This window comes from Lemur catta, chromosome 10 (assembly GCF_020740605.2).
Source record: "Lemur catta isolate mLemCat1 chromosome 10, mLemCat1.pri, whole genome shotgun sequence".
In the NCBI taxonomy this organism is placed as follows: Eukaryota; Metazoa; Chordata; class Mammalia; order Primates; family Lemuridae; genus Lemur; species Lemur catta.
This window is the reverse complement of record NC_059137.1, coordinates 6,521,566-6,535,578: the sequence shown is the minus strand read 5'-3', so window position 1 is coordinate 6,535,578 and position 14,013 is coordinate 6,521,566. Positions and strand designations below refer to the sequence as shown.

The following is a 14,013-nucleotide window of genomic DNA, read 5'->3' as shown; positions in this document are numbered from 1 at the left end:
TTTGCATATGGATGGCCAGTTGTGCTCCAGTATTTATTAAATGAAGACGTGAAAAACACCAAGATCTGGTAACAAGGCCGGGGAAAATGGGGGAGGTTGACGTTGTGTGCTGTTCAAGGAAAAAGGATACTTTTTTGCAACAATTGGACATCCATTTTTTAAAAAATAAACCTCAACCTAAACCTCATATCTTATGTAAAAATTAACTCACAATAGGTCATAGATTTTGTTTTATTTATTTATTTTTTTTGAGACAGAGTCTCACTCTGTTGCCCGGGCTAGAGTGAGTGCCATGGCGTCAGCCTAGCTCACAGCAACCTCACACTCCTGGGCTCAAGCGATCCTCCTGCCCCAGCCTCCCGAGTAGCTGGGACTACAGGCATGAGCCACCATGCCCGGCTAATTTTTTTTCTATATATTTTTAGTTTTCAGCTAATTTCTTTCTATTTTTAGTAGAGACGGGGTCTCGCTGTTGCTCAGGCTGGGGTCATAGATTTTAATGTAAAATGTGAAGGCAAGCGACAACCACGGCTGCTGGGTGAAGGAGAAGAGGTGAGAGTTAGAAGAGAGGGCCAGTGGCCACACCTGGCTGATGGAAGTGAGGGAAGCAACATTTTTCAGATGTGAGGTCTGCACTGCATTCTCTACGACCTGCTTTCTTTGCATTGTCTCATTTAATCCTAAAACAAATCAATAAATTGTTGGAGGCTGGAGTTTTCATTCCCACTCTATGGGTTAGAAAATTGAGTTCAGAGAGGTTAAGGAACTTGCCTAGAGTCACACAGTAAATGGAGGAGCAGGGTTTGAACCCAGGGTGTCCACCTCTGCTAGAGGCAGGCGGGGGACAGTGAAGCTGATGACTGGATCTGCACTGCTGCCCACCTGCTTGCAGGCCCTTGGTCAGGGTGGGTGTGGGGCGTGGAGATTTTCTCCCAGGATTCTGGGGAAATCTGAGGCCTCCATTCTCCCTCCTGGAAGACTCTTGTTCTTGGGAACTCACCAAACCTGGCCTCGACAATCGGGAGCCGTCCCAGACCCAACGATGGTGGCTGCCCTGATGTCCTGGTGTCATACCCACCAGGTGGTTCATGAGCATCAGGGCACATGGCAGGCCTGGGCTGTAGATGTCCACCCTCGGCCTGGCATTCAGGGTTCCCGCCTCCCACCACTCGCCACTCCAGCTGAACTCCCACCCCACACCCTGTCCCCGAGCCTCCCACCTGGGATGCTATCTCACTTCCTCTCACTGGGTCCAACACGGCTGCCGTTTCAGCATTTGGCTCAAGTCACACCTTCCCCAGAAGCTCCTACCAGCGCTCCCTCTTCTGAACTCCTGCAGCTGATTAATACTCTAGTCACATATGGTCTCAAAAGCTGGCATTTGGCAGCATAACCTTCTAGAGCCTTCTAGATGCTCCCAGAGATGTATCCACAGCCATCTCATCATCAAACAGATTGTCAGCATTCTGAGGGCAGGAGTGGAGACTTAAGACCCTCTCTGCCTGGCACAGAGAAGGCTGGTGCCCAGCCCATGGCTTGGGGTCCAACAGAGCCACCTCTGTCACTTCCTGGCTGTGTGCTCAGTGTCTGGCATGTGACAAGTCCTCAATCAGTGGTAGCAGTTGCTGTTGCTATTTGCATGGCTACTATTTTTATTATCAAGATGACTTCTGAACCGTGTAGCTCAGTAGGAAGGTGAGAAGCAGCCTCCCCTCCCACCCACCCCCACCCGTCGGCCACATGCCCTCCTTTCCCACTGGCGCTGGCTGGTGGCCTGCTGCTCCTGGCGGCTCCCTCCAGCCTCCCCAGCGGGCTGCAGGCTCCTGTGGGGGTGGGCAGGGGCAGGCTTTCTCTTCTTCCCCACTCACAGTCTTGAGTCTCCTCCTTCCCCCTCCTCCGGGTGACACTGAGGGGCTCAGGGCTGCCCAGGTCAGGAGGGGGCTGGGCTCTCGCCTGATGGGGTCTGCCCAGGGCCCAGGCCCCCAGCGGCCTGATTAGGTTCTATGATCCCAGCGGTGCTGTCTGGACCCTCGCTCCCCTGCAAGGCTCACCAGCACCAGGCCCTGTCCATTCCAGCCCCTGAACCTCAAATACAGTCGCTGCTGACAACCTGTCACTGCCACCATCTGCCCTGGCCCTGGCCACCGACCTCTCCCACTTGGATGCCGCCAGGCCTTGCTGCCCATCCTTGCCCAGTAGCTGGGCATACCTTTCTAGAACACAAATCTGACTGTGTCCCCACCCCTCAGGCCCCTGCTACCTTCAGCAGGGAGCTTCTGCCGCTTCTCCAGCTTTCTATGTACAACGGCCACCTGGGGAACCTGTTAAAATGGAGCCTTATGGAATGTGGCTTCCTGTGTCAGTCCGGGGTGGGGCCCAGAAACCTGCATTTCACAAGTCCTCCTTCAGGGCAAGGGACTGCAGCCCAGGGGCCGGGGCCACCATGTTTTTATGTTTTGTTGCAAAACTGAAGAGATAAGAATATAGACGTGAACTTGGCCTTCCGGAGCACTATGAAGGTGTGTTTATCGGGCCAGGAGGAGAGAACAACTCTGCAGTCAGCAGTGTCCTAGCTGTGTCTCTGACTTGTAAATGTCTGGGCATTCGGTACGTGGACCTCCATTTGCACTCTTGCCCCTGGGGCCCACCAATTGCAGGGGTAGGCCTGCTTGCACCCAGTTCTTTAATCCCTCATCCGTAGGATAAGGGCCAGGGTGCTTGGCTTGGTGGGTGAAGCCCCTCAGGGCTGACCCCCTCCCTTCTCCACATTCCCCTCCAGCACCCAGCTAGTGGTCTTTGTTCTGGGCAGCTTCTCACCTTCATGCCTTTGTACGTGTTCCCCTCGACCTGGAACACTCTTCTCCCACTTGTTCCCTTGGGGAACTCCTATTCATCCCTCAAAATCCAGCTTAGGTTCCATGATTCCTGAGGCCCCTCTGTGCCCTCAGCCCCTTCCCTGAACACAGGTACCCTGCTTTGCTGTAATTATTTTGCTCTGCTACTTCCTTAGAGGCAGTTTATCATCATTATCGAGACAGTTTCAGAATCTGGAGACCTGGCTTTGCCCCTGGCCCCCTACGCTTACCTGGGGTTTGAACTTGGGTGTTGTCCACTCACCTCTCTGACACCTTTTCGTTACTGATAAAACGGGGATTAAAATATTACCCTCTGCACAGGGTAATGCCTTGATGTTGAAATGAGATCCGAATGTGAAGGGCTTCGAACGTGGCACAGAGTTAACGCTTAGTCATGTCAACGTCTTTCCTGTTGGGGACAAGCTCTGTGAGGCCAGGGAGGGCATCTCCTCCATATCTGACCCCTGAGGTCCAGGATGGGGCTTCTCCCAGGGTGGACCCCTAGAACGGGTCTGTGGGTAGCTCCGGGCAGTGCTGCTCCACCCTGCCCCTAGAAACTGTCCCCACTCTGCCTGCAGTAGTTGGCCGTGCTGTAGGGAAAGGGCCTGTTGTCCCCAGGAGCGGGGGCTTCATCTGGAGTGAGAGAAGCCAGTGGGGCCCCCAGGGGGAGGGCAGCGCAGCAGGGGTGGGGGCAGATGCTCAGGCAAGAGGGGCTTCGACCTCTGGAACACAGCCGGCAGACCCCTGGCCTGTCCGAGGGGGCCGACCCGTCCTGCCCCCGAGGGCCCTGCCCAGGGTGGGAGGAAGAGGGCAGGGTGTCGGAGGCATAAGAACTGGCCCCAGCTGCAGAGCTCAGCGAGAATCTCTTGATCTCTCTGCTGCACTGAGAGGCGGAGGCAGCCAGGCCCTGGAGATGGTCTCCATGACAACCACTGCCACTCACTCCCCATCTCAGATGGAAATTAGTTACAATTTTATTAGTGTGCAGAATTTCAAGAGACCGGATCCTGCCTTGGAAGGGAAAAGGATGTGGGGGGTCAGGGGAGAGTTTCCAAAGATTCATCGGTCCGCAAGGACCCCATGCCAAGGTGGGTCCGTCGAGAGAGAATGGGGCCACACGCCTTCAGGTGTCTGCCCTGGGCAGCCTGTCCCCGCGGAGGAGGAAACACAGGCTGGTCTCCTGTCCTGTCTGGCCTCCTCCTCGCTGCAGCCTGGGAGCCCCCTCGTTGACAGGGAGGCAACTGAGGGCCTTGGGGGCCATTAGCTGGCCCAGGGACACCTGGCTTGTGGGGGCCATACTTTTGCCCTCCCCTCTCTGCCCAGCTGCCTCTCCAGGTGGGTCAAAGTTCACTGAACACTGCGGGGCATGGGGCAGGCAGGTGAGGGCATCTGGACAAACACCAGGCCTAGGTGTGGGGTTGCTGCCCTGTGGCTGGAGGTCTTGCACCTGCCCCCCGAGCCGTGGGTAAACGAGGCCGGGTAGCACCTGAGTCACAGTTACGGCTTGCTGGCGTTTGGTGCTCTGAATCATGTGTGCATGCGTGCACACAAACACACACACACACACATTTCCCCCCCAAGGAAGGAAAAAAGGGACAGATTTGTCTTTTACCTAAGGCTGTTGTTAAACTTAGTTGTGTCCCCTAAGGCACATCCCACTGCGTGTGCCCCAATGTGGTGGCTTCCTCCCAGGCAGGGAGTGAGCTGCAGGAGGGCGGGATCACAGGCCAGGGGGCTCTGGCCAGCACTGTGTGTATGTGTATTGCGGGGTGCTACAGGGGTGGGGCAGGTGCAGCTGGAGAGGGTGGGGGTGGATCAGGGCAGGCTTCACACCCGCTTCACACCCATGTGAGTCCCCATGGCAACAGAGGGGGAACAGTGTGCCTGGCCGAGGCAACAGCCAGAGTTAAGGCATGACGAGGCCTGAGTGAGGGCTGGGGCCTGGGAGGCTGCCCGGGGGCACGGACAGGTGGGAGGGTGAACTGCGTAAAGCACTTAGGACAGGGCCCGGTACACAGCAAGTGCCTGATAAATGTTCACTCTGTTATTACGTCCCACGTCCTAGACTCAGCCTTAGGGACACGTGGTGAGTAGACAGATGCTGAGGCTGCCCTGGGGCTTGGCGTCCCCCGGGCAAGGTGATCAGTCCTGACTCGGGGCAGACCCTGTGGCCAAGGGGCCCTGGGTGATCCTGTCCTGGGGTCCTCTGATCCTTCGGCGATGGCAGAGCCCTTCTCACACTCCTGCCCGGTGAGGTGGCAGGCTCCCCGAGTGTCCTCTGAGCCCCATTTCTGGCACCAGGTAGGTGGTAGGTTACCTGTGAGGCAGGGCCTCCTGCCACCTCCCCTGAGTGGACGACAAGGAGAAGGAGCGGAAGGCGCAGGCCGTCGGCGCAGCTCGGTGCCCATCTCCCCACCCCCCACATCACAACTTGCCATATTTTGTGGCCCGAGGGCTGAGAATTCTAACAGGCAAGAGCGGGGATGGGACCGCCCACCCAGTTCCAGTCGTGTGTCTTACTAATTATGCCACACACCGGAAAACTTAATTAAATCGATGCTTGGTGTGTAATTTCAACTAGTTTGGAAATCGGGGGAAATCAGACAAACCGCCGCCTGGCCCCGCCAGCCCACGTCACCTCCGCAAAATCCCTTGGGTCCTGGGTGCAGGGTCCTGCTCGGTTTGGCTGTGGTGAAAACACCTCCTCCCCTTGGGGTCCCTGGAGAAACCCTGCTCCCTCAACTCCCCAGCCTCGCACACATACATACACGCACACACACATGCACACGCACATGTGCACACGCACACACATACACACACAGCAGGAGCTGCAGCAGGAAGCCAGGAGCCAAGGGGGCCCAGGAAGGTGGGAAAACCCAAAGAACCTGGGCTGGTTTTCCTTTATTGTGTTAAATGCTTATGGAGAGGGCAGGTGGGGGGTTAGGTGGGGGGCAAGTAGGTGGGAGGATAGGTAAGTAGTAGGGGCAGGTAGGTAGGGGCATACGTAGGTGGGGAGTAGGTAGGTGGAGACAGTAGGTAGGAGGAGCAGGTAGGTGGGGGACAGGTAGGTAGGGGGCAGGTAGGTGGGAGGCAGGTAGGTGGGGGACAGGTAGGTGGGGGGTAGGTAGGTAGGAGGCAGGTAGGTGGAGGGGCAGGTAGGTGGGGGTAGGTAGGTAGGAGGGGCAGGTAGGTGGGGGTAGGTGGGTGGGGGGTAGGTAGGTAGGGGGGTAGGTAGGTGGGGGTAGGTAGGTAGGAGGGGCAGGTAGGTAGGGGGCAGGTAGGTGGAGGGGCAGGTAGGTGGGGGGTAGGTAGGTAGGAGGGGCAGGTAGGTGGGGGTAGGTAGGTAGGAGGGGGTAGGATGAAGCCCTGAGAAGCCCAGCTTCTGCATTTCCGAGTCTCCCTTGGTTCCTCCTCCTCCTCCCTGTTCCTCTCCAGGGTGCCCCTGCTCTGTGTTCTGTGTGTGAGGGGACCTCGGCCACAGGCGGTCACTGCCCCACAGGGGTCCAGGAAGCGTGTCCCTGGCAGATGTGGCTGCTGACACAGAAGGCAGAGGCAGAGGGGACAGGAGCCGCTGCTGCGTGGGACGGATCTGGGGACCCTGCTGTCTTGCCCCAGCGTGGGCTCTGGAGCTGCGCTCATCAGCAGAGAGAAAAGCAGAAGAGGGGCCCGGAGGCAGCGGGAGCTGAGCCAGGTCAGCGTTTACGCAGCTGCACTGTGACGCGGCAAGGGACAGGCAGGCGCTGCTGGGGCCGCCCGGGAGCAGAGGTCAGAAAGACGGCTGTGGACACCGGGTGCCGGCCGGATCCTGTCAAGGCCGGCAGTGCTGCCTTGACTCCCCCAGAGCAGCCCCCAGAGGCCGGTGCCTCTGGTGACATCCCTGTTCACAGGTGGGAAACTGAGGCCTAGTCAGTGCCAGAGTGATTGGCAAATGGAGGACTGGCCATGGTGAGCTGCTGGGGAGATTAACCAAGGTGGCACGGAGTGACAGAGACAGCGTCAGGTCAGGCCTCTCTGCTCTGGGCCCGTCTCAGAGACCAGAGGCCAAGGCACACCGAGGTTAGCGGACAGCAGAGTTCTTGTGGCCGGGGAGAGCAGCTTGGGGTGCAGACTTGATCTGCCCTGCTCCCAGTCCCAACATGCCATCCTTGCCCACAAGGCCACGGAGCTCAGAGTGCAAAGGACTGGCCAGTGACAGTAACAAGGCCTTGCTTTGCAGAGGGGCGAGGTGGTTTTCCCAGTGTCACCGGGCCCTGCAAGGCCTGGCTGGTCTGTCCCAAGTGCTGGCCCATCTGCCCACTGCCAGAGGGACAGCCCTGCAGGCCAGGGTGTGTCAGGACTGTGCTGGCCTCTGCTTGCTGAGGGGTGAGGCCTCCAGTCTGCTGAGGAACCAAGAAGTAGCTCTTGCTTCCCCTGGGCCCTGCATGCCTCGACCTCCCCGCTGGCTGGCCCTGTCCACCCAGCCCTTGCCAATGCCGGCTCGGGAGCAGCAGCAGAGCTTGGGGTCATGTGGGCCCGGATTCAAACCCTGCTCTTCTGCTCTCCACTCTTGGACTAGAGCCTTCACCTGTCTCTTGGCCTCGGTTTCCCTCTTGGGGACCACAACACACCCTGGATTTTTGCAAGGCTGGGATCTTCTCACAGCTCAGGTTTTCGGTCCAATGCCACCTCCTCGGAGAGAACTCCCTGAAACCCCAGCAGCACGGCCACCATCACTCTGCTTAGGAGTTCTCGGGTTTGTCTCTGTCCACGTGCGGCGAGTGCCTTCCTGTGCCCCCAGGACCCTCATGGGCCAGCTCAGAGGAGGTGCTCCGCAGACGTTGGTGAGCACAGGAGCAAATCTGTCCACCGGGACAGTATGGTCCCTGCCCTCAGGATGCTCTGAGTACTGAGCTAGCGGGAATGGCAAGGGCTGACCCCTGTCACTTCACTAGCAGGTGTCAGGGAGCCAGGCCCCAGCCCAGGCCCACCCCTCCCACAACCTGAGCAAAGGGTGGGGTAGGTGCTGCTGGGGCAGGCCTGGCAGTGGGGCCCACCTGCTCCACCCTGGCACCCCTGCCAGACTCCTACAGCAGGACAGGGCTGGGAGAGCTGGCTTCAGTGCTTAGTCACAGAGGTCTGTGCCTCGGAGCCCCCGCATCCTGCTCCACCCCTCCCCCTTCCCTCTCTCCTTCCCCTGCTTCTCTCTCCTGCCCTCCCCCTCCCTCCCTCCCCTCTCCTGCTCTCCCTCTTACCCCCCTTAACCCCTGCCCTGCCCTTCTGAGCTCTGCTCTCTGAGATTTCCCTCTTTCTGAGGTTTTCTGCCTGCCTCTCTCCTTTTCTCTCTCCAGCTCGTCCCTCCCCACCTCACCCTGTCCCAGGGAGGGACCGCCAGGGGCCAGTGATTTGCGGGTCCCCAAGCAGCCATCTCCCTACAGCTGCACATCTGGATTGTAGGGACACACTGGAAAACCGAGGCTGCCTGAGCCCCCTCGGGACCTGCAGCCCTGCTCCCAGCTCCTCCCCACCCTCCTCCCCACTCTCCTTCCTCTTCCTCTTTCCTGCATCCTCCCTCCTCCTCCTCCCTCCCTAGCTGGTATTTTTAGCTCGCTGCTGTGCATTAGTGTTGGGGGCTCTTGGTGGAGCCTGGATGAGGTTTATCTGTTGGGACAGCCCCAAGGGCAGCTGGCAGACTTGTCCTCTTAAGTTTGGAGCGTCCTCCCCTCTCCCCGGGGGCAGAGCCTCAGCTGGAGGTGGGCTGAGTGGGGGCAGGTCTGGCCTCCCTCCCTAGCTGCCCCTCCTCTCCCTCCTCCTGGCCTCAGGCCTTTGTCTCCGGACAACACTGGGCAGGAGCTCCTGCCTGCCAGCCTCCTCCCGGCAGCCGTCCCCTCTCTTCTCACTCAGCCCTTTCCTTGGCCGCTTCTCTCACGGTTTCTCCTCCGTTTGTTCCTCCCCTTCCCTGCCTGGCTTTTCCACCTCCCCCTTCCTGCTGTTTCTGCTCACCCCAGCACACGCAGACACACGGATCACACACACGGCCCTCTGCACATTGTCACTGCAGCAGTTAAGGGACTGAGGCTGGCCCCAGGAGGAAGGGAAGGGGACCCCACGCCAGCCCCCAGCCCTGGGGGCACCTTCTGGGTGGGGTGGAGTTCTGGGCTGGGCAGACTCCATGCTTCTGCAGATCTGTCTTCTAAATGCCAGGGGCAAGGGCCACCCTTGATGGGCCAGCGCTCCCAGAAGGCAGGGATCCCTGGGGCGCCCTCCCAGTGTGGCCCCAGTGCGTGGACCCAGCAAATGGGGGGGTAGAGGATAGGGTTGGGGGAGCCAGAGTGGATGGAGCCTCCCCCTCCTCCAGGGCTGCAGGGGCCACCCAGGCCCACAGTGGACATGGGAGGCTGCTGCACAGGCAACCGGGGAGGGAGGCCAAGCGTGGGGAGGAGGGGAAGGGAAGTCTGACCTGGGCTGCTGGGAGCACCTGCACCTCCACGGGCAGGGGGCAGGGCGGGCGGGAGAGACCTGAGGCTAAGGGGCATCCGCAGGGTGCGTCCCCACAGGGGGGGTTACTGTCTCAACGCCAGCAGTGAAACCCACCTTCCCTCTGGCTGCACCCACTTCCTCCACATTGTACCTGAGCCTCTACCTGGCTTTGTATTTGTTCATTAATCCCAGGCTCCCCCCACCAGAATGCCAGCTCTGTGAGGGAAGAGACTTGGTCTCACTCTCCACTGCGTCCCCAGCACCAGGCCGGCAGCCTGTGCCCTGAGCTATTCACCGATAGCCGTGGGATGAGTGAGAGGGTGAACGCATGACCTCTGGGGCAGGGGCTCCTGGGCAGAGCACTCTAGCTCGCCTGGCCCTTTCTAGATGTGGACAGAGCGTGGACGCTGGCCTGCTGGTCTCCCTGGAAGCCACAGCCGCCCGGGGCAGAGCAGCCTGGTGCTTCAGGCAGGGGTGGGGTCAGCTCGGGTTCCAGCCGCAGACACTTTCAGTAGAGGCGGGCAGGGCGGGGCCGGGCTGGGCGGCATCCCCGCGGCACAGGCTTGTCTGGGCAGCCTTTCTCCTGGTTTGCGCTGGAGCTGGCGCCAGCACTGGCATGTTGCAGGTTTGGGGTCAGCGCCACCTCCAAGTTCTTCTTGAAGCCTCAGAGCTGCCACCTTTGTGAGATGGGCGCCCCTCACTTGCTGCTTTGGTGTCCCTCCTTTGCCTCTGCGGCTGGTTCTGGGGACAGAGCTCTCGGCCACTCCCCTCCCCCCACTCTCCCACGGAGAGCTCCTTTGCACACGCCTCCCGCTGGGGACGCCGCTCCTCCCGCTCCCGCTCTGGCCAGGGCTGCTCCCGAGACCCGTCCTCTCCTCCCAGGCAGCCCAGCACTGCAGTGTGTGCCCGGCACTTCCTTGAGGAAGCAGCTTCCGCAGCCTGCCAGCGTCTCTCGCCAGCGCCTCTCATCGCCTGCTGGCTCCTCCTTAGGTCGCTGGCTCCATGTGGGTTGGGCTGGGCTGGCTTGCTTGCCACTGCCCCCCGCCACCGGTCCCCCCCAGCATAAAACATGAGCTTACAGCAGCGAGGCCTAGCAGACAGGTGAACGAAGGGATGAAAGAACAGATGAAGGGACAATTGAACACACAAGAGGGGGGGTTTTGGAATTAGACTGACTGGCTTTGTACCTTTACCAGCCTGACGCTTGGGCAAATTACTTAACTCTCTGGACCTCAGTTTTCTCATCTATAAAATGGGGATGATAATAGTACCTACCTCATAGGGCAGTTATGTGGATTGAGTGATTTCAGGACAGCATCTGACATCTGTAAGTGCATAACAGATGAGTATCAGATGAGCTTTGGGGGACATAACCTGTCCAAATCCCAACTCTGATGTCCCACCTGACCCCCCCCCCCCCAGCTTCTGTGGTCTTCCTCATCCCAGGAAATGGCACCTCCCACTGTCCATGACACTGGACTCATCCCTGGTGCCTTTCTTTCTCCCACACCCGCATCTGATCCTTTCGCAAATCCTGGCGGCTTTGCTTGACATACACACTCCGTCGGCCATCTGCATCTCGTCCGCCGCCGCTGTCTCCGACCAGACCATCCCCATCTCCGCTCTGGACTCCGTCAGCACATGACAGTTCTCCTGGCATCCCTCTGGCCCCTTCAATCTATTCTCCACTCAGAAACCAGAATTTAAAAACACAAGTCAACCCTGGGCTTGCTTCTGCCTTCTACCCTCCGCTGGCTTCAGATACACTTAGAAACAGGCTGCCCAGCATGCCCTGCCTCAGGGCCTTTGCACCTGCTGCCCTGCCCTGGGCCTCTGCTCCCAGCTGTGCACAAGGCTCACTCCTTGCCTCACCCAAGCCTTGGCTGCAGTGTCAGTGCCTCACCTCTGACCCTCTGGCCAAACCCCAACGCTTTTGTCCCCTGGTCTAGCCCTCACCCTGTTCCGGCTTCCTTTGTAAGTGGTCTTGCTCCCTGGGTCATAGCACTGGCTGGTTTCTTTGCTCTTGTCTCCCTCTTCCCTAGAATGTGAGCTCTGCTTTGCTGTCCCCTGTCCCCCGGTGCACAGAAGAGTGCCTGGCAAGGGCAGGTGCCATAAATACTGACTGGACGGGTGCATGAATGAATGCTAACTGCTGTTATCACTATCGCTCGGCAAAAGCTAGAGAAAGATAGAGGAAAGAGTTAATGTAATTGTGTCTAATAAGGAAAAACAACAACAACAAACTATGGCCCAACCCTGCCTGTCGCCTGGCAAAGACCAAAGACCAGTGGGCTTTCTGTCCTCAGGGCTCCGTCTGCCTGCTGCCATGGTTACCAGGCTCTGCGGGCTCCAGAAGAAAGGCGAGGCCAGGCTGTCCCTGCTGCTCTGCCCAGCTTCCCCGGGTGGCCCAGGGTCTGGGGGAGAAAGATCACGTTCCAAACAGGTGGCTGACCCCATCTCGTCTTTTCTCCATCATGCCCAGGTGGAAGGAGAGAAGAGGGGCTGGCTGTCCTTTAAAAATGCTCCATACTCACTCTGCACTTGCGGAGGACCAGGCCAGGCCCCGGGTGACCCAAAGATGTGCAAACCCTGGTCCCTATGCTCAGGGAGGTTTCCGGCAGCTGGGAGGGGCCGGAGACAAGCATGATTTAGCTGTGTATAAAAATAGTGAGTGGCTGCCCGTGGCAGGGAAGAGGCTGGTGGTGGAGGGAAGAGCCCTCTCATCTGCACCTGCTCCCTGGCCCGAGCGGGCGGGCTCCCACCGCAGCAGCCAGCACCGGCCCCACAGCACCGGGGCCCGACCGGAGGCCAAGGGAAGCCAGAGGGGTGCGTGTGTGCATGACGCCCCACAGCTGGTGAAGAGCAGAGCTTCGAGAAGAGTGTCTGGCTCTTCCCGGGGCACGGACCTGGCAATGGTGTCCTGGGATCATCTTTCTCACCTCTTTGCTCCTTCAGCTGATGCTCCAACCCTGCTCCTGACCACCCAGAACAGACTCCTGAGCTCTGGAGAGCCTGTGAACTGACCTCTGTGCCCTAAGTAGCACCTGCAGGGTTGGGGGGTCCAGGACTGAGGCCTACGACCGTCACCCTCACTGTCACTCTTGTCTCCATGACAACCATCACCATCATCACCTCTGTCACCCCATCACCTCCATTATCTCCAGTTATGGGATAAATTGTGCCCCCCCCAAAAGATAGGATCAAGTTCTAACCTCTGTGCCTCAGCATGCGGCCTCATTTGGTATCACAGGTATCAGGTGAAGGAGAGTCACTAGGGTGGGCCTTCATCCACGAGACTGGGGTCACTTAAAAAGGGGCGATGTGAACATAGAGATGGACACTCAGGGGGAAGACGATGTGAGGACACAGGGAGGACACAGCCCCATGAAATCAGAGGACAGGAGGATGGGGCAACACGCCCAGGAACACCTGAGGCTGCCGGAAGCTGGAGAGAGGCCTGGAACGACCCTTCCTGGCACCCTCAGAGGGGGCGTGGCCCTGCGACGCCCTGACTCTGGACTTCTGGCCTCCTGAACTCTGAGGCAGCTCCAGCAAAGGAATACAACCACCATCAGCGTCACCATCACCATCACCATCACCGTCCTCATCCTCACCCCCACTGTGTCAGTTTCCCGTGGCTGAGTAACAAACTCCCACTAACTCTGTGGCTTAACACAGCACAGCTCACCCTCCCACAGTCCTGGATGCCAAAAGTCTGGAGCCAAGGGGTCAGCAGGGTCATGTGCCTCCCGTCTCTGGGGAGAGTCCTTCCTTGCCTCTTCCAGTTCCTGGTGGCTCTAAGTGTTCCTCGGCTTGTGGCTGCATCACTCCAATCTCTGCCTCAGTCTACACATGGCCTTCTCCTTTCTGTCTCTTCCAAAGACACTTGTGACTTGTGATGGCATTTAGATTCCTGCCCCCTGGTAATGCAGGATGATTTCCTCTCAATCCTTAATTATAGCCACAAGACCCCTTTTTCCAAATAAGGTCACATTCACAGGTGCCAAAGATTGGGACGTGGACAAATCTTTAGGGGGGCTCACCATTCAACCTGCTACACCAACCAGCATCACCGCCGTTGTCAAGGTTGGTAAAGTTCCATACATACAGGTGCTACCCAGGTGCTTTACCTGCAGCACGGCCTTCATTTCTGAAGACAAAAGTAGGGCAGGTGCAGCTTCATCCCCCATGCCCACCTCCAAATCTGCCCCTCCTCCAGTCTTCTTCCTCTTGGTGAATGATACCTCCACTTACATAGTTGTTCATATCGGAAACTCAAGAGTTACCCTTGACCTTCAACTCCACACTACCCCACACATCTTATACACTCTATAGCCAAGTTTCTTTTTTTTTAACTTTTTAAAGATTTTTTTATTCTTTTTTAGTTTTTTTTCTCCTTTTCTGTACTTTAATGGATGCAAAATATAGCCAAGTTTCAGCAATTCTACCTCCAAAATATATCTCAAGTCTGTCTATTCTTCTTGACACTGCTTCTACACTAGCATATTTTGCTTGGATAACTGCAATAGCACCAGTGAATACAAATTCAATGTCCATGTCTGAATACAACCACAGCTGTGGAGCCACAGACTGAGCACATCTGTCATGGCAAGTGTTTGCACTTATACAACTGATTTAGCAAAGTTTCTAATGACAAATAAGGCTATCAATAATTCAAAATTAATTTAAGGGAAATTGGCTC

The 14,013-nt window shown here is 57.9% G+C and overlaps 1 long non-coding RNA gene across 1 annotated transcript; it reads right to left on the bottom strand.

The window, feature by feature from the left end:
* Positions 1 to 10,385: 10,385 nt before the first annotated feature.
* LOC123646368 lies at positions 10,386 to 10,902 on the bottom strand. Its single transcript, XR_006737882.1, has 3 exons — positions 10,868 to 10,902; positions 10,587 to 10,636; positions 10,386 to 10,401 (listed from the first exon to the last, which is right to left on the bottom strand). It is a non-coding gene; the product is annotated as an uncharacterized LOC123646368 (long non-coding RNA).
* Positions 10,903 to 14,013: the final 3,111 nt, after the last annotated feature.